Consider the following 22,143-nt stretch of genomic DNA (forward strand, 5'->3'; position numbering starts at 1 on the left):
GGTGGAGTTGAGTCATATTATTTGGAGGAAATAGAAAGAGGCAGAGGCACCTTTGTGTCTCTGAGGGACAGAGAACAGTTTACCAAAAAGGCACGTTGGTATAACCACCTTGGAGAACAATCTGGCAACATCAGTAAAGCTGAAGATGGCGTCCCTTTACCTAGCAAGTTCCCGGATGTAAACCCTGACAACTAGCACACAGGCTAAGGGAGTGGGCGCAAGAGGCTCAGGCCAGCGTCGCGATGGCTGGAAACAACAGCCAGCCCGCATCAGGAGAAGGGGCAGGGAGCTGCCGTCTAGCCGGCCCAGATGCTCACCAGCAGGGAAAAACGCGTGAAGGGCATCAACACCTATCAGCACGGATAAATATCACCAACAGCTTGTGGAGTGAGAGAAAGAAAAGTTGTTTTATTTACATAAATTGCAAAACATGAAAAAACTGTAGCTATTGTTCAGGAATATGTACATATGTAAGGGTATCAAGGTGTAGGCAAAGGAATGAGGAGTGCTGGATTCAGGAGAGTGGTGAGTGGGGGCGGGGGGGAGGACTAATTGGGAGGAGTTCAGGAAGACCTCAGGGATACGGGTAGTGTCTTGTTAAGCAGGGTACACAAGTAGTAGATGTGTAGTTCTTTTAAGCTTTTGCATATGTGAATGGTTTCGTAAGAAGAAGAGACCAAGGCCCAAGGAGGGAATGGATGGGGGCAGGAGGGTGGGGCGGCTTTAGGAGACAGTAAACAGGAGGCTGAGAGTTGCTGGTCTGTCCGTGCCAAGCAAGGGAGTTGCACATGCTGCTGCAGGCCTTAGGAGCAGCACATGCAAAGGCTGTGAGGTGGGAATAGTGAGGAGGCTGTTGGAATAATCCACATGAGCCATGGTGGTGGACTGGCCGAAGACGGGGCACGGACAATGGAAAGAGGTGGCAGAATGAGCAGATGTTTGGGAGGCAGAAGCAAGGGACAGGGCGATAGGTTGGCTGTGGACTGTGAGACATGGGGAAGTCCAAGGTGTCTCTGGTCCTTGCCTTGGTGGATAGTGGGGTCGGGGTGGGGGCATTCCCTGAGGCACTAAGCACTTTCCCATTTGTGTTTCTCGGACCAGGCAAGAGGATGTGGCTTTACTTCCACCGATCGATGAGCCAGGCAGGACAGACAGAGCAGAATCAATGTGACGAAGTCCACAGGGCTGTGTCTGGAGTTTCTTAGCGCACTGGGGTGGTCAGTGAGGAGAATCTCTGCAGATGGAAGCTGGGGAGCAGAAATAAATTTTTTCTTGAAGTCTGTTGTTGGACAAAAGGTAGATTTAGTGGTCAGTGAGAGAGTGTTTCTGGAATTGCTTGGGTAGACGTCTGGGTGCTTCTAAAAGCCATTGGGAGGTAACAGCTCTCTTGATCTGGGTTCTCTCAGAAGCAGTCCTCGAGGGTCCCAGTGCAAGTAGTTCATCTGGGAGGTGGTCCCAGAAAACACTGGCAGGGGAGTAGGGGAGTGAGACAGGAAAGAGAAGGCAGCCAGCAAAGGGTGTCTCATACAGCCAGTTACCACTGCGGGCAATGGGGTGCGGCCCTGCCAGGCCTGCTGGCAGCCATCTGGCCTGGGAGGGAGCTGGGGTCACTGGCTGAGGCTTCTCCTGGGGGATGTTAATTCTCCAGAACTTCTGGCCTGCCAGTCACATGGGCACGGGGCTCCAGTGGCCAGAACAAGTCCTGAGCAAAGGAAGGCGGGTGGTGGCAGCCGTGCAGGCCAGTGTGCACTGAAACATGCCAGGGCGGCCACAGTGCCTGCTACCAGAGCCTGCTACCAGAGCCTGGCTCTCTGTGGTGTTCAGTGCAGCTTTCCCACAATGCACTGTGTGGCCCGTGCGTCCTGGAGAAGCTTCTCAAGAAGGAATTCTGTGGTCGGGAGAGTTTGGGAAAAGGGGCATTCTCTAACGCCCCCTTGCAGAGTCAAATGCGCATCCACCAGTTAGCGGCTCTTAGACAACCATGATAAATGTCTTTGTTTCTCTTTGCCTAACTTACGTTTTCCCAAATTTATTTGACTTCAGAACCTTTGAAAGAATGTTTTTAGCATTTTGCAGGCCACCTTTTAACATCCACAAAGGACATCTTTTCTTTTTGCCTTCCTGGCATCCATTCCTCCTCCTTCCAATGACGCCATTCAGATTTGCTTTGGAAATGTTTCTGAGGCTGAGGCGGGACTGACTGCTTAGCTGTGCCTGTGACCTAGGATTGGCCGATCATTATACCTCACTCTCTGGCCACAGTGATTGGTGGATACAGGGACACATGATCCAGTTCAGACCAATGAGACACATTCCTGAGACTTTGGTGGAACTAATTGGAAAGAGCAGGGCTTTATCCATGGGGTGCCAAGCCCATAAGACATAGGCTTGGAGTTTTGCAGGCTTCCACTTGGAGAGAGGCTGCCAGAGAAGGAAGGCACCAGAGAGGAAAGCAGAGTCGATAGAAAGGGAAAATAGAAGAATTGAGTCCTGATAGCCTCAGCACCCAGATCCAATGTGCATGAAGCCATCACTCCTTGATGAGCAATCAAAAATATTTTTGTTTTTTTCTTAGGTCAATTTCAGCCAGGCTTTCTGACACTTGCAGCAAAAAGATTCTTAATGGATAACCATGGCTGCTATCGTTTTCACCAAATCCCAACCACAATCAGGTCAGCCTGGCGGGGGATGAGCCCCTTGTAACCAATATGAGAAACTTCCAGACTCACTTTTTTCCTCCCTCTCCGTCTCTTCTACCTGCCCCTCAGAGACACCTGGACGAGCATCCTATGGCAGGTGACCCATCTGTCCTGCGCACACAGGTCTGGCCCCAGTGCCTTCCTAGTGTCCCATCTTCCTCCTCAAGCCCCTCAGGGAACACTCTCTGGGTTTTCCTTACTGTTGCTTTATTTGTTTGGTGTTATTGGTCTGAGAGCTGAGGGGCTCTCTATCCAAAATGAAGGCGGCATCTGGTGGCAAGAGCACTGGTGGGTGAGTGAGGAGACTTACGTTTTAGTCCCAACTCTACCTCTACATGTCCGGGCTCTGGGGACCTGTGAGCACGTGGGACTGAAGTTTTAAAACTTTCTCATTCTGGGATCACTAGCCCCAAAAGACGTCCCTGAAAGTGAAAGAGTAGGACCCCTTGTTGCTGAGAAGGTTGGAAATGTTCAGGCTTGACTGGAGCCAGAGGCCTAAATACTATCACCAACTTTTCGTTTCTCTTCAGCTCTCCTTTCTCTGTTCACTCCCTTTTCACAGTCTCTCCCTGTTTTTTCACGTGATGGTCCTAGCAGCTCCAGGGACCATGTCCTCCCAGGTTCCCATCCCCGGGTTCCCATCCCCGGGTTCCCATCCCCAGGAATGGGTGGGAGGTGGCCAAAACATCCCAACGTCTCCAGCAAAAGCCCTAAACTTAGTCTAAGCCCTACCTTAGGACACATGACTCTCTGAACTGACCACTGGCCGGGAGAATGCCATGTGCTGACTGAGGGCTGTGTCATATGCTCCCCAACTCTGAGGAAGTGGGAATGGGGAAGGCACGCAAAGAAAACTAGGGGCTTTGCTGGTAAAAGGGAGGATGGCTGTTGAGATCTGCTTATTCCACCCTGGTTATTTCATTGAGTCTCATAACACCCCTGTATATAAGGTAGAAAGAGCCCCTTTTGTAGAAAAGGAAACAGACTCAGAGAGGTTAAGTAATCTGCTTAAGGTCACCCAGAAAATTCCAACGTTACTTATGGAAGTGCAGCCTACTTTGGGGTGGGGGACAGAGGCTATCTACTGATTAAAAACTGATGCCAAAGGAGAAAACAAAGAGGCAAACCAAAAGAGAAATTCCACAGAGAGTAAATTCTGCTTTGCACAGGAACTTTTGCTAGAACTCTTGGGAATAAGGCTCTCTCTCTCTTCCAGGATCACTCAGCAGGGAGGATGTGGGCCTGGAGCTTCTAGGGACCACCATGTGGAGGGCACCCATGAGAGAGAAGGCAGCACGGAGGTGAGCAATGCTGAGGTGAGGGAGAAAGGTTCCTGAAAACGTGGGTTGAGGTCCTGGATCCATTTGTTCCTGAAACTGGATCCATCCATGATCTGTTCAGTTACAGGAGTTAATAACACCCTTCCTTCACTTGGCTCAGCTCCAGCTGGGTTTCTGTCCTTTGCAAATGAAAGGGCCCTGACTCATCTAGACAGGATGCTGTGGAGTATCAACCTTCAACAAGGCCCACCTTCAGGCACCTACATATGCCTTGTGTGGTGCCACATGCTTCACACATATTTGGTTCTTACTCTAACTGTGAGTAACTTGTCATTATCACCCTTTTACAAATGAGGAAACTGAGGCTCAGAGAGGGCAAGTGGCCAGACCAAGCAGGGTGCTGGCTTTCTCTCCCTGAGCAGTCCAAGGCAACTCCTCCTCCCCATGCCTCCTTCCTTGCCCACCAAGTCCCTCCTCAGGCCTCTCTGTCCACCTCTGGCCCTGGGTGGCACGGGCAGCTGAGGCCACTCAGAGCACACTCCCCTCCCAGACTTGAAACTGGGCCTGCCGGCTCTGGGGCTGAGCGTGGCTCCAGGGCTGGGCCTGAGCCTTCTCTCTTCCTGAGGTCACAAGGGCTGCTTGAGCCCAAGGGGTGGATGCTTAGCTCATCTGTGGCTCCGTGGGGCCTGGGAGGGCACCTGAGTTCTGAGAAAGAGGGGGATGTGGGGCTCCTGTTATCCTCCCGCAGGCCTCTCCTCCTGCACGCTCAGGGTCCCTGTCGTTGTCTGCCTCCTTGTGCATTGGGGAGTCTCTGAGCATTTCTCACCCTCTCCTACCTGGCTCTCTGTCTCCCCAATTTTCTTTCTGTTTCCAGGTCCTGCCAAACCCTGACTCTGGCTCCCTCCCTCCCTCCCTGCCCCACTTGCTGCTTTCAGTTCTGCCTCTCTCTCAGTTTCCTCTCCCTCCTGTCTCCCTTTGTCTCTGTGTGTCTCTGGGGCACCCCTCCCTTTCTGACTCTGTCTCTGGCTGTTTCTGTCTCATCCGCCCCAATCTATTTTTCCCTCTCTGTCTTGGAAGTGCTGTCTCTCTTCTGTCTCTCTTCCCCGTCTCTCTTTGTCTCTTTGTACATGTCTCTGTCTTGGATAATGTCTCTCGTGGCTCTCTGTGGCTCTCTGTCTCTCTCTGTGATCTCTCTGTCATTCTGTCTCCCTCCTCCTCTCCCTGCCCCTCCCTCCCCACATCCTGAGTTGTCTTTGGGGAACCGGAAATTTGGGGGATCAGAGAGATACTGGGAGGCTCAGCTGCTGCGACCTAGAGATAATGCGTGGGGAGGGCTGGGGCTGGATGGGGGTGGGGGGAGCCCAGAATCCACTGCGTCTTCCTCCCAGCCCCAGTACACGCAGAGACAGACAGGGGAATCGTGTCACCCCCTCGGGCCTCAGCCCACCCTCTGTGGACTGCGCCTGATGAACCCGCCTCCCTCACAGGGTTGGTGCAAGAACTAAGCCAAGTGGCCTGGCCAGGGCAGGGGCTCAGAAAGACCTGGCGAATGAGGGACAGCAGGGAGGGCACGTGCCAAGGTGTCTGAGGGGGAGGCTGGTGAAGGGCTGAGAAGAGGGGACTCCTGGGTGCTCTTGAGCCCATCCTTTCCCCTCCCCACACCTCAGTGGTCCCCTCTGTACTATGGTGGGTTTATTCATTTAACAGACACTTGGCAGTGCTTACTCTGTGACAGGTCCTGTCCTGTCCCATTCATTGCTTTAATCCTCACAACGCCCCTATGAAATGGGTATGGTTATTAGCTCTATTTTATTGATGGGGAAATGGAGGTACAGAGAAGTTGAGTGACTTACTCAAGGTCACACAGCTAGGAACAGGACTCGAAGTGACAGGACTCTGAATTAGATTGGTCGTTGCCAAAGTCTGGGTGCGCATACGCGTGCCCATTTTAAACAGAGGCAGCATTAACTCATCTTAAACCCTGGGAGAGAAAGTCATTTTCTTCTCAATGCTGATGATGGTGATGGAGAAAAGCTCTTTTGGGTGCTGCTGTTTCATGCCCTTAGTCCCTTGCTAACCTGCCTTTTTACAGAGGGAGGGCCTCAAGCTCAGTGCCCTGAGAAGAATTTAATAATTTGTTTTGATTTGGTTGAATTAGTTTTTTAAGATTTCCTTTTATTTAGGGCAAGCAACACTGGCTTTCCATTTAGGAGTGTGACATGTAATTGCCTATTAAAGGAATTTAAGCTTAAAAAGGAAGTACTTTTAAAGAAAAATAGTAAGAAGATTGGATACAGGCAGTTATGGATATGGTAAAAGTCCTGCATGTGGATTCAGAGTTAAATTTTAGGAAACCCAGAGGGACTGAGAGCCCTTTTCTGTCTCTGCCATGTCCCCATCCCAGCGTGGCAGAGCCCACAATTGCCTGCCCAAGACCACATGGCCAGTCTGTGGCAGAGCTGGGACCCTGGCTGTCATCATAGGGGCTGCAGGAGTGACTGTGGAGGCTCTGGAGCCTGGAAGACCCTCTGGAGCCTTCAGAGTTCCCGGCAGCAAGCGACACAAACTAAGTGGGGCTGTTTGATTCAAAGAGATTCACTGGAGGGCGAGCCAGGCCCAGAGGATCACGGGAGAGGGCTGAAGCAGGCTTGGAAAACCAGCAGGAAGTGAGGGGGTTGTCCTGCTGAGAAGATGGCTGCTGCTGCCACTGTGCCCAAATACCCCCAGCCCTGCCGGCAGGCCACTAGCTTGACCCCCAACTATCCCTCCCTCTTTGGTCATCTGCACCATGCCCTTGGCCTAACCCGGGCCCTATGCCCATGCCCAGGCTGCCTGGTGGTGGTGGTGGGGTTCTTCCCATAAGCGAAGTGGAGGCTGGGGCTCTCCCTGCCCCACAATTGTGGCTTCTCCCACGTAAGGAAGGGCCATGGGCTGTGGAACCTCCCTTCTCCCAGGCCTCCCTCTGCCCCCCGACCTGGGAGCCAGGCGCCCCTTACCCCCAGGCCTCGCTCCTGCTCGGCCCTGGCCTTGCTTGGCACCCCGGCCCCACTCTGGGCCTCAGTACACCCATATGCTGTGGGGTGATGGGGCCCGAGCAGATCAGTAGCTTTTAAATCACTCTAAGGAGCTAATTCAGGGGTTCAGCAGACATTGAATGTGTTGAGGCAAAAATGAGACTTGAGGGGCTTCTGTCGACCCAGCCTTTCTCTAGGACAAAACAGTTTGTTAGACTTTATTTTTTGTCATAAAAGATAATGATACATTTGAATCACAAAACAAGTTTATACTGATAAAAGACTGCTTTTAATCTGTACACGGGGCTGCTGGCAGTGTTTCAGCCATTCCTCTGCCACTTGCTGCCCGAGTCAGTCACGCTGGCCTTTCTGTTTGTCTCCACCCGAGACAGGCCAGGCTCATTTCTGCCTCTGGGTCTTCACACTTGCTGTCCCTCTGCCTGGAGCTCTTCTCCATGTCCTCGCATGGCTTCTTCTGTCGTTCAGATCTCAGAAGAAATCTCCCCTCCTCGGAGCCCTCCCTGTCTGCTCCCTGTAGTCTGCTCTCCCTGCCGGTGCCCCTGTATCCTGTTACCCCATTGAATTGGCATCCTAATGCTGATCTTTTGGTGTTCACTGTCTGTCCCCCTCTAGATTGTGAGCTCCCTGTCCATCCCTGGCACTCCGAGGCCTAGAATAGAGCTTGGCACAGTCAGTGCTCGGTAAGGACTGTTGAATGAATGAACTAAAAGAAAGCTTAAGACAAGCATGTGAGTCCCTACATGACAAGTTCCTCACGCTCCTTGCAGTCCTAACACTTGGTATATGCCCACCCGTGGGGAAGCACTGTCTCAAAGAGAGACTGCAAACTCGTGGCCCACTGCCGTGGTTTTTTTTTTTTTTTTTTTGTATTGCAGTAAAGAAAAAACACATCAGAAAATTCACCATCTTAATCATTTCTAAGTGTAAGTTGAATCGTGTTGGGTATATTCACATTGTTGTGCAACACATCTCCAGAGTGTTTTCATCTTGCAAAACTAAAACTCTATACCCATTAAACAACAACTCCCCATTCCACTCTCCCCCCAGCCTCTTGCAACGACCGTTCTACTTTCTGTTTCTGTGCGTTTGACTACCTTAGGTGCCTCATAAAAGTGGAATCATACAACATTTGTCTTTTTATGACTGGCTTATTTCACTTAGCATAATGTCCTCAAAGTTCATCCATGTTGTAGCGTGTGTCAGAATTTCCTTCCTTTTAAAGGCTGAATAATATTCCCTTGTATATATATATTTCCTTTATCCATTCATCTGTCGATGGGCACTTGGGTTGCTTCCACCTCTTGGCTATAGTGAATAATGCTGCTATTAACATGCATGTGCAAATATATCTTTGAGATTCTGCTTTCAGTTCTTTTGGGTATATACCCAAGGTGGAATTGCTGGATCCTATGGTAATTCTGTTTTAAACTTTGAAGAACTGCCATACTGTTTTCCATAGTGGCTGCACCATTTTATATTCCCACCAACAGTGTACAAGGGTTCTAATTTCTCCACATCCTCATCAGCTCTTGTTACTTTCTGTTATTTGACAGTAGCCATCTTAATGGGTGTGAGGTAGTATCTCATTGTGGTTTTGATTTGCATTTTCCTAATGGTTAGTTGTACTGAGCATCTTTTCACATTCATGTTGGCCATTTGTATATTGTCTTTGGAGAAATGTATTTTCAAATCCTTGGCCCATTTTTAACTCTGGTTACTTGTTTTCGTTGCCATTGTGTTGAGTTATAGAAGTTGTTTACATGTTCTGGATATTAACCCCTTATCAGACACATGACTTGCAAATGTCCCTTCCCGTTCTCCAGATTGCCTTTTCATTCTGTTGTGTCCTCGGATGCACAGAAACTTTGAAGTTTTAGTAGCTTCATTTATCTATTTTTGCTCTTGTTGCTGGGCCTTTGGTGTCATATTTAAGAAATCATTATCAAACCCAACGTCATGAAGCTTTTCCCCTGTTTTTTTTTCTGGAGTTTTACAGTTTTATGTCCTAAATTTAGGTCTTTAATCCATTTTGAGTTGTTTCGTATACAGTGTTAGGTGAGGGTCCAACTTCATTCTTTGGCACGTGGACATCTGATTTTCCCAGCCCCATTTGTTGAAAAGATTGTCCTTTCCCCATTGAGTGGTCTTGGCACCCTTGTCAAAGATCATTTGACCATATGTGTGAAGGCTCATTTTGGGGCTCTCTATTCTATTCCATTGGTCTGTATGTCTGTCTTTATACCAGTACCACACTGTTTTCACTGCTGTAGCGTTGTAATAAGTTTTGAACTCAGGAAATGTGAATCTTCTAACTTTCTTCTTTTTCAAGGCAGTTTTGGCTATTGGGGGGTCCCTTGAGATTCCATAGGAATTTTAGGATGGGGTTTTTTCTATTTAATTTTAAAAAAATTAGTAGCTGTATCAGAATTAAATTCTTTTGGGTGTTAAAAAAAAAAAAAAGGACTAGAGGAAGGCAGCTGGGTCTTGGTGCAAATTAGAAAAGGATGCCCCGTTGACAAAGGCTTTTTTTCCACCTTCAGGAAAATTGTTGTAATATGTTCATTTTGTTCAAATAAGACATTCCACTTCTATATTCCAGAAACTGGTCACAATACACATATAAATCACATATAAATCTGCAATGTCCACCATATGAATGGTGTGCCTTCAACCCTAGTGCCCAGTCCAGGGAGGTGTGCCAGCTTCACAGCACCACCAAGGACCCAGCTGCCTTTGATATTTCTGCTTCGCCATCCTCAGCTCTTGATCACAAGATGGCTGCTGGTGCTCACGTCTGTGTTCTGGCAGGAAGAAGAGGAAGAAGGGACTTGGTGGGGCAGTGGGGGATAGGGAGGGGGCAAAATGAACCCTTCTTCCACCAACTTAAAGCCCCCACTAGAGAGATTTTATGCATCTCCGCTCAGGGAGACCACAGCCTGTATTTCACAGGCCACTCTTGACTGCAGGAGGGGGCTAGGACATGCATTCTTTTACCTGAACACGTTGTGACCTCAAATACAGAGTTCTTTTTTTTTTTTAAAGACTTTTTTTATTTTTCCTTTTTCTCCCAAAGCCCCCCAGTACATAGTTGTATATTTTTAGTTTCTGGTCATTCTAGCGGTGGCATTTGGGACGCTGCCTCAGCATGGCCTGATGAACGGTGCTGTGTCCGCACCCAGGATTTGAACCGGTGAAACCCTGGGCTGCTGAAGCAGAGCGCGACCTCAACCACTCAGCCACGGGGCCGGCCCCAAATACAGAGTTCTTAATTCAGAAAGAAGCCAGTAATAAGAGGGCAGCTGCAGGCTCCCCAAGGTTGCCGACCTAAGAACACAGGTTATTTCCAGATAGAAATTCCAGTTCCAGCTTCTCTTGAACACAGGAACGATCTGGCAATGCTCGGTCTGCATTCCCATGTGGCAACAACTGGCTAAAGCTGCACAGAGCCTGCCCCATTTTATTTTATTTTCAAAGTTTTTTTTGTATGTATTTTTCTTTTGAGGAAGATTAGCCCTGAGCTAACATCGGTGCCCATCTTCCTCTCTTTTATATGTGGGACGCCTGCCACCACATGACTTGATGAGTGGTGCCATGTCCACACCCGGAATCCGAACTGGCGAACCCCAGGCTGCTAAAGCGCAACGTGCGAACTTAACAGCTGCGCCACTGGGCCGGCCCCTCTTTTCAAAGTTTTAAAATTAAAACTTAATATGTTTTTAAAAATAGGCATTACATTCCTGTGCTTCAAAATCCCAAAGGTACCAAAGGGTATACAGGGGGAAATCTCCCTGCCATCTCATCCCCACCACCAAGTTTTTGTCCCAAGGCACAGCTGGTGTTAGCAGGGAGTTTTTATGCGTATATAAGCAAACACATGCATATCCATATTCTCCGCCCCACCTTTTTTACATAAAAGATATAATTCTGTATGCTGTTTGTATCTTGCTTTTTTTGTGTAACGATGCAGCTTGGAGATTGTTCTGTATTGCACCCCAAAACCTCGTTCATTCTTTTTCACAGCTGCATAGTTTGCCCTTATATAGATGTACCTTAACTAGTTCTCTAGCGATGGACATTTGGATTGCTTCCAGTAGTTTAGTTTACCAAAAAAAACAAGTTGCCGCGAACAATCTTATATGTAAGTCATTTAGCCCCTGCGGGGGCATCTCTGTGTGACGAGTCCGTGGATTGGAGTCATTTGGTCAAAGTGAACAAGCGTGTGTGATTTTGATAGACATTCCAAATTCCCCTTCGGAGCAAGGGCCAGCTGACACCCCCACAAGCAATATCTGACGGTGCCTGTCTCCCCACATCCTTGCCAACTCAGAGTGCTATTGAACTCTTTAATCTTTGACCAAACTGTCAGGCAAAACTTGTCACTGAACTGCAGTTTTAATTTGCATTTCTTATTATGAGAAAAGATGAGCATCTTCTCATGTGTTTAATAGTCATTTGTATTTTCTTTTCTGTGACCTGTTTCTGTCTATTGCCATTTTTTTTTGAGTAAAATCTTTTTCTTATTTATTTCTAGAAAACCTTTTAAGAGTTAATTAGGAAAATTAACTCTTCATCTGCGATACGAGGAGCAAATATATTTTCCCAGTTTGTCACTTGTCTCTTTTAAAAAAAACTTTCTGAAGTATAAGATACACAGTAAAGTGTCGAATCATAAGCGTACAGCTTGACGAATCTTCACAAAGTGGGCCACCTGTGACGCTTGTCGTTTGCCGTGTTTTTTGTTGTTTATCATGAGCTTTTGCCATGAAAAGTTTCTTATTTTTACATAGTTGAGTTTATCGATCTTTTATTTTTATGACTTCTGGGTTTTGTGTCATAGATAGGTCTTTCCCACTCTGAGATTAAAAAAAATTCTGACATTTATTTTAGCCTTCTTGCTGTTTTATTGTTTTCATTTAAAATCTTAATGTAATTTATGCTGGCAGATTGTGTGAGGTATGGAGTAGCCTTATTATTTTTTTCAGATGGCTCAACCTTGTCCCAATGCCATTTGTGGAAGAATCTGTATTTTTTTACTAATCTGAAATGGTGCCATGGCCCACGCTGAAGTCCTCCACCTCTTCTGGAAGCTCTGGTCCGTTTGCTGTCTGTCTATCCGTGGCCATTCGGGGGTGCCCCTGGTCTGGAGGTGTGCTGAGCGTGTCTGTGCTGTGTGTCACACAGGAGCTGTAGTAGTTGACAGTGCGGACCCTTGCGCCCTCTGTTAGAACACTGACTCCAGCAGTCCTGTGACCTTGAGCAGTGAGTTCATGTCTCTGCCTCAGTTCCCCCATCTGTAAAGTGGGGATGATGATAGTGCCTACCTCATAGGCTGGCTGGCCTATGAGGAGGCCATTGTATGAGGAGGGTCAATGTAATGTATTGTGCCGAGGACAGCATACAGTACACACTCAGTGTTAACCATTTATGTTTATTATTTAAGGCCATTTTCATCCTTTCTTCAAGGTTGTGATATAGAAAGTATTGCTGACTTTATTTTTGGATGAGGAAACTGCGACTTGGAGCCACGAGATGACTCGCCCCGGCCTTTGGTGAGCGGCAACTAGTTCCGAAAGGGGCCTCCCCCGTTCCTGAGCCATGGATGGGCCTGGCCAACTGAAGCAGGTGGACTTCTCCGAGTTCCCATGGGTGGGAGGGGCCTCCCCTTCTTCCCTCTCCGGCCTGTGGCTGATCTTGAGAGAGGAAATGTCACATGCAGCCCCAGCTGTGGGGGGTGGGACGAGGCTTCACCGGGCGGAGGCTGCAGCCCCAGCTGCTGTGTGAAAAGACCTCACAGACTGAGGGACCTGGAGCCTCAGCACTCAGCCCCTCCCTACGGGGCCAGCTGAGTCGCTGCAGGGAATCCGTCTCCAAGGAGGCAGGGCCTGCTCTGGGCAGCCCCAAGGCCCTCGAAAGAGACCTCCAGCCAACTGCTCACCAGTGGTGCGACCTGGGACAGGGCCCTGGTCTCTCTGAGCCTCAGTGTTCTTACCTGTCAAATGGGCAGGTTGTAGCAGGACTCAAAGGAGAGGATGTGTGCACAGCAGGGTGGCGTGGAGGGTTGACTTGTGGTGGCCTAGTAATTTGAGACATCAAACAATGTGTTCTGTTTTCCACCACCTGCCACAAAAGCAGCTGGGCAGGGAGAGGGAGAGCCCAAACTGCTGGTTCAGGGACTGCGCCAGGTGTGAGACAGAGGGACCAGGGAGGGCAGGCCAAGTGGGAGGACTGTTTCTCCTGCCAGCAAGAGAGAAAATGTGCTCGAGCTGGAATGGGCCCGCCAGGGAGAGTTTGAGACGGTGAGGAGCGGGTGGGGCTTTTCCTCCCTACCTCTCTTTGGGGCCAGTCCAGGGGCAAGGATGGAGTTGGTGGGGAGGGCAGAGGGCAGAGAAGGAAAGCAGAAAAAGGGTCCCAAGGAGTTTGGGGTCTTTGAGGGAAAAGGAGACCAACGACCCTCTCCCAAGCTGGATTTGCTGGGCCAGGTCCTCACAGACAAATCCAACCCCATGAGTTGTTCTGGCAAACGAAAACACAGGATGCAATATTTGGGACATACTTATACAAAAATATTATTTGTTGGTTGTCTGAACTTCAAATTTAACTCGATGTCCTGTATTTTATCCAACAAACCTACCCACGAGCATGAAAGGGACAGAGCAGAGAGGGGATGGGAGGGCATTTCTGGGGAAGGGAGAGGGGGTATCCCATGGCCTGTGCATTAGTGAAGAGGCCTTCCAGAAGTTTCTGCAGGCTCCAAAGGGGACACAGAAGGTAGCTAGGAGGAATGCCTGATGTGCTTGCCAACAGCGAGGCTCATTCTTCTCAGAGGTGATGCGACCTTGTAGCTGAGGGCTGATGCCCAACCAGGCACCGAGCGGGAGACTTGAGAAACCTCAGCAACAGCAGACATGAAGAAGAAAGCCTTGAAGCTGCGGGGAAACCGCAGCGCTCCTGCTTGCTCTTTGCCACCGGGGCAGGTGGGAGGGGGGCGGGCCGAAGCATCAGCCAGCCCCAGCTCCGTCCAAACCTGTTCTCCTCTCCCCTGTTGCCCAGTCACTTTAGTGGGCTCCCACCCACCCCTCACCGGCCCTGTGGGCCCACCCAGAGGCAAGTGATGGGGAAGAACACCATGACCACCGTCATAAAATGGCTGGGACTCAAGTCTTCAACTGACTAAAAATTTCCAGTTTGGACTGAATTTCCCTGAACGTGTCTCAATTATATTGTCAGAGGCGGTGAGGAGAAAGAGTCAAGAAAATTATGTTTGGTCAAAAAATACACTTATCCTGTTTCTTCTCCTCCTGGGTTCTGTAGACAGTCCTACTTGCTCCGTGCACAAGCACCTTGTTCACGACCCTGAGGTGACCACAGCAGGAAGAGAGCACTGGCCAAATGTTGACAGGAAGGCTGACACTTGAAGGGATTGCAGCGGCTTATTTGCATTTCAACCACACTCTTACAGCATTGACTGTGGGCCAGCCCTGTCTTAAGTGCCTGATAAATATCAGTTCAATTAATCCTCGTAAGTGCCGTTGGAGAAAGGGCTATTGTTATCACCACTTAGCCATCGAGGGTACTGAGTTGCAGACAGGTTAATGGAAGTGACTTGCCGAAGGTCACACATCCAGGGAGGGGCAGCCCTGTCCAGGCCGAGCCCAGGCCGCACTCAGTGAGACTGGGCTCCAGCCCTCAGCCGCTGCTCACCTGCAGGGAGCTGGACCCTTGGTGGGTCATCCAATCAATAGGATGTGTGTGGAGACGTCCACCAGGGCAGGCCCTGTGCTGGGCTCTGGGACGAGCATGGAAACAGGACACCGTTTCCACTTTTGCAGACTGCTTGGTCCAGTGGGAGAGACAGACACAAATGCTTACAACTCAGTGTTCACAAATCAGTGCTCTAAAATGAGCCCATTTAGTGAGTATTTACTGTGGGCCAGTCCCTGCTGTAAGCACGGTGCCCAGCTTATCTTCATCCTCGCAACAACCCCTTGAGATATGATTGGCCCCATTTTGTAGATGAGTAAACTTGAGGCTTAGAGAGATTCAGTAATTTGCCTAAGGTCACACCAAGCAAATGGCAAATTTGGGACTCACTAGGCAAAGTGTAGGCTTCTATGGGGGCACATCCTAGACGACTTTCCAGGCGAGGTGCTGCTGCCCTTGAGTTGGGCAGAAGAGGGGATTGGTCCAGTGGAGAGAAGTGGGAGGGTGTTCCAAACAAAGGAAACCACTTACAAAGTCCTGGAGGCTCGTGGGCCTGGGGGAGCCCATGGTGCCTGGTCAAGAGCTCTCCTGTGTGACGGGGGCCCCTGCTCACTGTTCTCAGGGGCTCTGGCTGGGCTGGGCTCAAGGGGCAGGAGGAGGCCCAGGGCGGGGACCCAGCCTTGCCCGGCCCTTGGGACAGTGTCGGTGCTGGAATACCAACCATGGAGGGGAAGGCATGGGGAGGCCAGCAGGGCGAGGAGGCTGCACTGTGTAGTGAGTCTGTGCGTGGACTCAGGCCGCAGACTGCCTGGGTTGAACTCCCTGCTCTGTCCTTTACTGGCTCTGTGACCTTGAGCAAGTCACTTCCCCTCTCTGAGCCTCAGTTACCTCATCTATAACATAGGGATAATTAATGGGCTTTAATGAGCATTAAATATCTTAATCGGTGCAGAGGACTTAGAGCAGGGCCCGGCTGAAGTCTGCGCTCCAGAAGCGTCGGCCGTTATTAGTACCGAGACTATTTCCCTGGCAAGCTCGTTGCTCTCATTTAGGTTGAGGGGAGCCAATGGTGGTTGGAGAGCCTGGTGCCCCCAGCCACCCTGCCCACATCTCAGGACTTGGCCTCACCAGCCCCACTACCAAGCCCCCGCTACACTCGGGGCCTGGGCCCACTGGGGGTGGCACAGGCCGCTCTGGCTGTGGATGCGGAGGCTCTGGCAGTCGGGGGAAGGGTGGGAACCAAGAGAAGTGGTGACTAAGACAGAGCCTGAGATGCTCTCACACAAAGAACTCCTCCAGAAGGTGGGTTCTTTCACTCCGCTCTGGCGAGTGACTCATGCGGGGGCAGATACGGAAGGCACTGGGGCACAAGAGGTGACACATGTCCCTCCCAAGAAGCTGGTGGCACCGTGGGCTCTGCAGAGCTGGGAGTGTCTCCCATATTCTAGTGGGGGTAGGACAGACCCTGTGCTTGAGAAGCCTGGGGTCAGAAAGACCGAGGTTCGTAGTCCCAGCTAGTTAAATCCCCTCCCGGCACGAAGCCCTTCCTATCGTGCTTCATTAGATCTTGGTGACTCCCCTCCTCACAGACCTGCAGTGGCTCCCCTCGCCACACGACATAGTGCAGCCTTCTTCTGTTAGGGGTGAAGTGGGGAGGGGACGGGGAGGAGACACATTTGCGGAATATCTGCAGACTGCGCCGTCTTCATCTTATTTAAACCTCGCTCAGATCTATTTTACAGCTGAGGAACCAGCCCGGCACAGGTGGCCAAGTCACCTAAGGCAGAGCTGGGTTTCAAACCCTAGTCTGTCCTTCCCCATCCAGAGTCTGTCTGTCTATTGCCTACATAGCTTCACCCAGTCAGTAAAACGGCAGGAGTTTAAATGTGGTCACATTGTTATTACAAAGAAAGAAGAGAGAAGGAGAGAAAACCACAAATCGCACTGCACGGTCTTACCTCCTCCTAAGTAACCTGCTCGGCAGTCTGGCCTGCTCCACAACGGCCGGCAGGAGAAGGCAGTGGGTGTCGCCCTCTCAGCCAAGCTCAGACTTGGTGACAAGACAAGGAAGTTATAACTGCGCCTTCACTTGGCTCCTGGGTCTTGCTTCTGTGTCTCCTAATTATATTTATCTTGCATACCTTTTTTGTATGTATAAGATTGTAAAGACACCAGGCCCTGATGATTTCAAAGATGAATTTAGCTAATCTTCAGATGTTTAAATTGATAGAAAATAAAGGTAATTCCAATGCTACTTAAACTACTCTAGGTCATAGAAAAAGATGGAAACTCTCCAGTTTATTTTATGAAGGTAGCATGACCTTAATACAAAAACCTGATGAACACAGTGAACCAACAAACAAATTACAAGAACTAAAACCACAAGGCAAGCCAGTAAATCGTAGACCAATCTCTCAATGATGCGGATGCAAACATTCTAAATAAAATGCTAACAAATGGAAAACAATTGTATATCCGAAGAATAACATACTTTGAACAAATAGCGCTTCTTTCAGGAATGCAACACAGGTTCAGTGTCAAGTAATTGAGCAACACAATTCTTCACATCACACAAAAGGAGAGAGAAAACGCGATCATATCGATTGAGGTTGAAAAGTCAGCTGAAAAAATTTAACAGCTTTTCCTAAAAATACTAAAAAAAAGGAATAAACTGCTTAAGTATGATAAAAGTTCTTTGCCCAAACCTAATAGCAAACATCATTCTAAATACTAAAGCCATTTCCCTTAGAATCAAAACGAAACAGTGTTTTGGAGGTTCTATTAAATATGTCAGGACAAGAAAAGAAAAGAAATGCTCACTATTGAAAAAGAAGAGATAAGATAAGAGATCATCGGCTAGAAATGGAGGGAAATATTTCATCCATGTTTATGTTATTAGGAGATAATTTAAGAGGGAAAGTGCAGGACTTCTATGAAGAACAAAATGGTTGAAGGACAGAGAGAAAGAGCTGGCATGAAAGAACAGGATGATTCAAAACGTCAGAAAAGCATGAACGTTCTCAGATGCGATTCCAATTAAAATACCAGTGGGGATTTTAAACAGTTAGATAAGGCTATATTAAATTTCACATGGAAAAAGTCAAAAATCTGCAACCAGGACAACTAACTAGAGAGGCCAGAAATGGATCCTGTCATCTGTGGGGACTCAAATCCCGACCGGAGTGGCCTCCAGCTCGGTCAGGACGGGACAGTGTGCTGAGTAATGGGGCCAGCACAGCTGGCTAGCCACTTGGGAAAAATAAAGAAATAAAGTTGGATCAATACCTCATACCATAGGCAAAGTTAAATTACAGATGAATTAAAGGCTTAATAAAAGTCTTTGAAGAGGGGCTGGCCCCGTGGCCGAGTGGTTAAGTTTGCGCGCTCCGCTGCAGGCGGCCCAGTGTTTCGTTGGTTCGAATCCTGGGCGCGGACATGGCACTGCTCGTCAGACCACGCTGAGGCAGCGTCTCACATGCCACAACTAGAAGAACCCACAACGAAGAATACACAACTATGTACCGGGGGACTTTGGGGAGAAAAAGGAAAAAATAAAAAAAAAATCTTAAAAAAAAAAAAAAGTTAAAAAAAAAAAGTCTTTGAAGAAAATTTAGGGAACTATACTTACAATCTAGAGATTGGGGAAAATTTTTAAACCAAGAAAAGCAGCCCAGCAGCCACCAAAAGTCTTTTAAATGAATCTGTGTTGAAATCAGAGGAAAAAATTATGGGAAGATACTGTAAGCAGAATTAAAGGGTGATTTGTATTTGCAAATATGGCAGATGAACGGTCCATGCCTGTCCTTACAGATTGACAGCAAAAAGACAAACAGCTCAAAGAAAAATGGCAAAGGATATGAAGAGACAATTCAGAGGAGCAAATCCAAACGGGAAATACATAAACTAAAGATGTTCACCCTCACTGGTAAGCGGGCAAGGGCAAATTAGAGTCCCAGTGAGCTAGCACTTTACACCCATCAGGCAGGCAGAGATGAAGGTGCCGGTAGGGTTGGGCGGGAGCATCCTCTCAGATACCGCTGGTGGAGACGCTGCCGTTAACAAAGCAGTCTGGCAACATGCCATAAGAATTGCTTTGCCAGATCTCAAAAAATTGACTTCTGCTGCACCTTTTCTTGGGCAACCACAGGAGAACGTGCCCCACCAAAACAAGAGAGAAAACGAAGTAGAAGGAACATAATTCGATTCTGGAATAGGAGCGCCAACATAGAAAAGAGAGGAAAGGACTTCTCGAGAAATGATGACACGAGAAAGACCCTAGGATGACGCTGTGCACGAGGCCTGAGAGCAGTTGGTTCATCCTGGAGCAGGCAGGGGCTCTAGCAGAGATTTCCTAAGAAGGGTAAATTTGAGAACCACTGAATCCAACTGAGCATCTCGAGACATGATTTAAACAGCTGGTGGAGGGTTCGGGGTTGAATTAATAATACATACATAGATTATTCTAAGCAGATGAAAAAACAAAATCCCTAATGATGCGGGGTCGGTGAGCCGAGGAGTCGAAAGAAAGATTTCTTAGACTCTTAAGATCTGGCAGTAGTGCTCTTTTATTTAGAGAATATTATAGAATAGCATGGGGACAGGACCCATGGGCAGTCAGAGCTTCTGCTGCCGCCGCTTCTGCTGCCCCCGCTGGCGTGGGGACAGAGCCCATGGGCAGGCAGAGCCGCTGCTGCTGCCCCCGCTGGCATGGGGACAGGACCCATGGGCAGGCAGAGCTGGTGCGTGGGGACAGGACCCACGGGCAGTCAGAGCTCCTGCTGCTGCCCCGAGTTGAGGGTTAGGGCTAAATTTAAGGCATAGGTATGTGAGTCATCTCTTTACAAGACAAAGGAAAGAACATGAAAAAAAGTTAAAATGGTATCAGTGCAGGTGGGGTCTGGTCATTGGGTGATCCCATGACTTTTAGACAAGAATCAAATCGGATTAAGTAAAGGTTAGAAAGGTTAGACGCCACCACCCTAAACCAGTTACATGAGATTGCCAGACAGCAACCAACTTAAGTTCTTGCCTTCCCCATTAAGAGCTTCTAGAGATAAGACCATTCCCCCTTCTTCCTGGCACAGAGAGGGAGGCATCTTCATAGATAGAGGTTTCCCTTAGAAATGTAAATATTTCCCAACAAAGGGGCAAACAAATTCCACTCCTTGGAGCCTGAATCTCATCTGTAGTTTTAAAACTAACCAGCCTAAAGAATCCTCATCATAAGCCATTTTAAAATTAAGCAGCCTAAAAATCCTCATCACCTAACACTAAGAAAACAAAAAGTTGTCAGAAAGAAAAGGTGATCATCATTTACTAAATGGCTTAGCTCAGAGGAGAGTTTACGTGTCATAATAATGTTAGCCAAGATCATTGGAGGGACAGATTAATGTTTTTCATCAAAATTTAGGAAGTTTTCAGCGATTGTTCTTCAGGTTTTTTTCTGCTCCAATAAGTTTTTAAAGGATGATTATTGTAGCAGAGTTTGCAACAGCTAAAAGTAGAAAAAGGTGAACATCCACCCAAGAGGAGATGGTTGAAGGAACTGTGAAGCATCCACACCATAGAATGCTATGCAGCCGCGAGACGGTGAATTAGATCTCTCCCCGTTGCCCTGGTGGGATTCCATAAAGTGTTCCCATTCGAAGAAAGTAAAACAAATGGAGAGAAGTGTGAATGATGGATTCCAGTTTTGTAAAACAAAAAGCAATCCCTTTTCTACGCTTATACGTGCTTGCGTGTGATCACGTGAGACAGAGGCAGGAGAGGCAGCACGTCGCCTTGTAAGCTGTGGTTCCCTGGGGAGGGGTGGAGTCAGGGAGAGACAAGGGTGGGAAGTAAGCCTGAAGCAAAGCAAAGACTGCCCAGTGTAAACAGAGCCCATGTATTGTGACCCCACTGGTAGACATCTCTATGTGTTTGTGCGGGGGTCTAGCTCGAAGGAATCAGAAGGGAGTCCCTGAAGGGTGGTCACCAAGCAAAATGGCGGCTACTTTGGGGCAGTGGGATTCCAGGTGACTTGACTTTCTTATACTTTTATATATTATTTTAATTCTTTGTAATGCATATGGATCATTGATATAATCAGAGAAGTCAATTAAGTGAAAAAGAAAAGAGAAAGTGAGAGGTCCTGAAATCCCAGGAGGGCGGGTCTCCTTGACCTTGGTCCTCCAGAGCCAGCATCTGTCCGTGCTTGGGAGAGGTCCAGGGTGTGTTGACTTGTCCTTGCAGTTTAGTGCTCTCATATGCACTGAGGGCCAGCCTGGTTCTCAGGGACTCTGGCAGCCGAGTGGTCACCAGTCTGCTGGCATTTGTCACTCCAGGACTGCAGGCTCAGCCGGGCTGCAAGGACGGATCACCTGAGGATCATTGAACAGATCCTGGTGCGAGGAATCTGATTTAATTTGTCTGGGTGGCGCCTCAGCGTCTGTGTTATTATCTGTAAATGATTATGAGTTTTTATTTTCACACAGCTTTTGGGAACCGAAGAATCCAGGCTTATTCAGAACGCTAACACGTGAGGCGGCTTCTGGTTTATAATTTGATAATTATGCCTTCCTGGTGCAGACATTGGCAGCTCTCTGGTGCTTGGCCATGAGCCATTTTCTATGTCATCCATTTTGCCAAGCCTCAAAAAGAAAACATCTTTTTTAAAGCTATAAATTAAAAAAAAAAATCAGATCATGTCACACCCTGCTTCAACCTTCAAGGGCTCCCTCCTGCGCTCCAGAGAGAATCCAAGCTCCTGATGGGCTACCAAGGGCGGACCATCTTCATCCCACTGAGGCTCCCCTTACTCAATGATGCTGCAGCTGCGCTAGTCCAATTTCTCCCCACCCCCTTCTCTGCTTTTTATTTTTAAAATTTTCAAACATAGAAGAGCCGAAAGAATGATATAATGATCACTCACATAGCAATCCCCTGATTCAGTAATTACCATTTTGCCATATTGCTTTGTCTGTGTGCATGTATTTTGCTGAAACATTTGAAAATTAGTTGTAGACATTGTGACACTTAACCCCTAAATACTTTAGCATGAATCTGCTAAAAATAAGGACATCTTCCTCTAGAGCCCCATCCCATCATCATACCCAAGAAATTAATAGTGATTCTCTAACGAATGCACAAAGATACACGCACCCCTATGTTCATCACAGTATTATTCACAATAGACAAGACTTGGAAGCAACCCAGGTGCCCATCAAGGGACGAAAGGATAAAGAAGATGTGGGATTTATACACAATGGACTACTACCCAGCAATAAGAAATGATGAAATACGGCCATTTGTGACAACATGGATGGGACTTGAGGGTATTATGCTAAGTGAAATATGTCAGAGGGAGAAAGTCAAATACCGTACGATCTCACTCATAAGTAGAAGATAAAAACGACGACAAACAAACGCATAGAGACAGAGATTGGATTG

General features: G+C 48.2%; 1 long non-coding RNA gene across 2 annotated transcripts; it reads left to right on the top strand.

The window, feature by feature from the left end:
* The first annotated feature begins 3,525 nt into the window (after positions 1 to 3,525).
* LOC123277034 (uncharacterized) lies at positions 3,526 to 22,140 on the top strand. Of its 2 annotated transcripts, XR_011494209.1 has the most exons (4): positions 3,526 to 3,649; positions 3,916 to 4,000; positions 12,478 to 12,563; positions 21,189 to 22,140. It is a non-coding gene; the product is annotated as an uncharacterized lncRNA (long non-coding RNA). The 2 variants fall into 2 exon arrangements; XR_011494208.1 differs by lacking the exon at positions 21,189 to 22,140 and having other exon boundaries at positions 12,478 to 16,740.
* The last annotated feature ends 3 nt before the right edge of the window (positions 22,141 to 22,143 follow it).

Source organism: Equus asinus, chromosome 14, assembly GCF_041296235.1.
Source record: "Equus asinus isolate D_3611 breed Donkey chromosome 14, EquAss-T2T_v2, whole genome shotgun sequence".
NCBI lineage: Eukaryota > Metazoa > Chordata > Mammalia > Perissodactyla > Equidae > Equus > Equus asinus.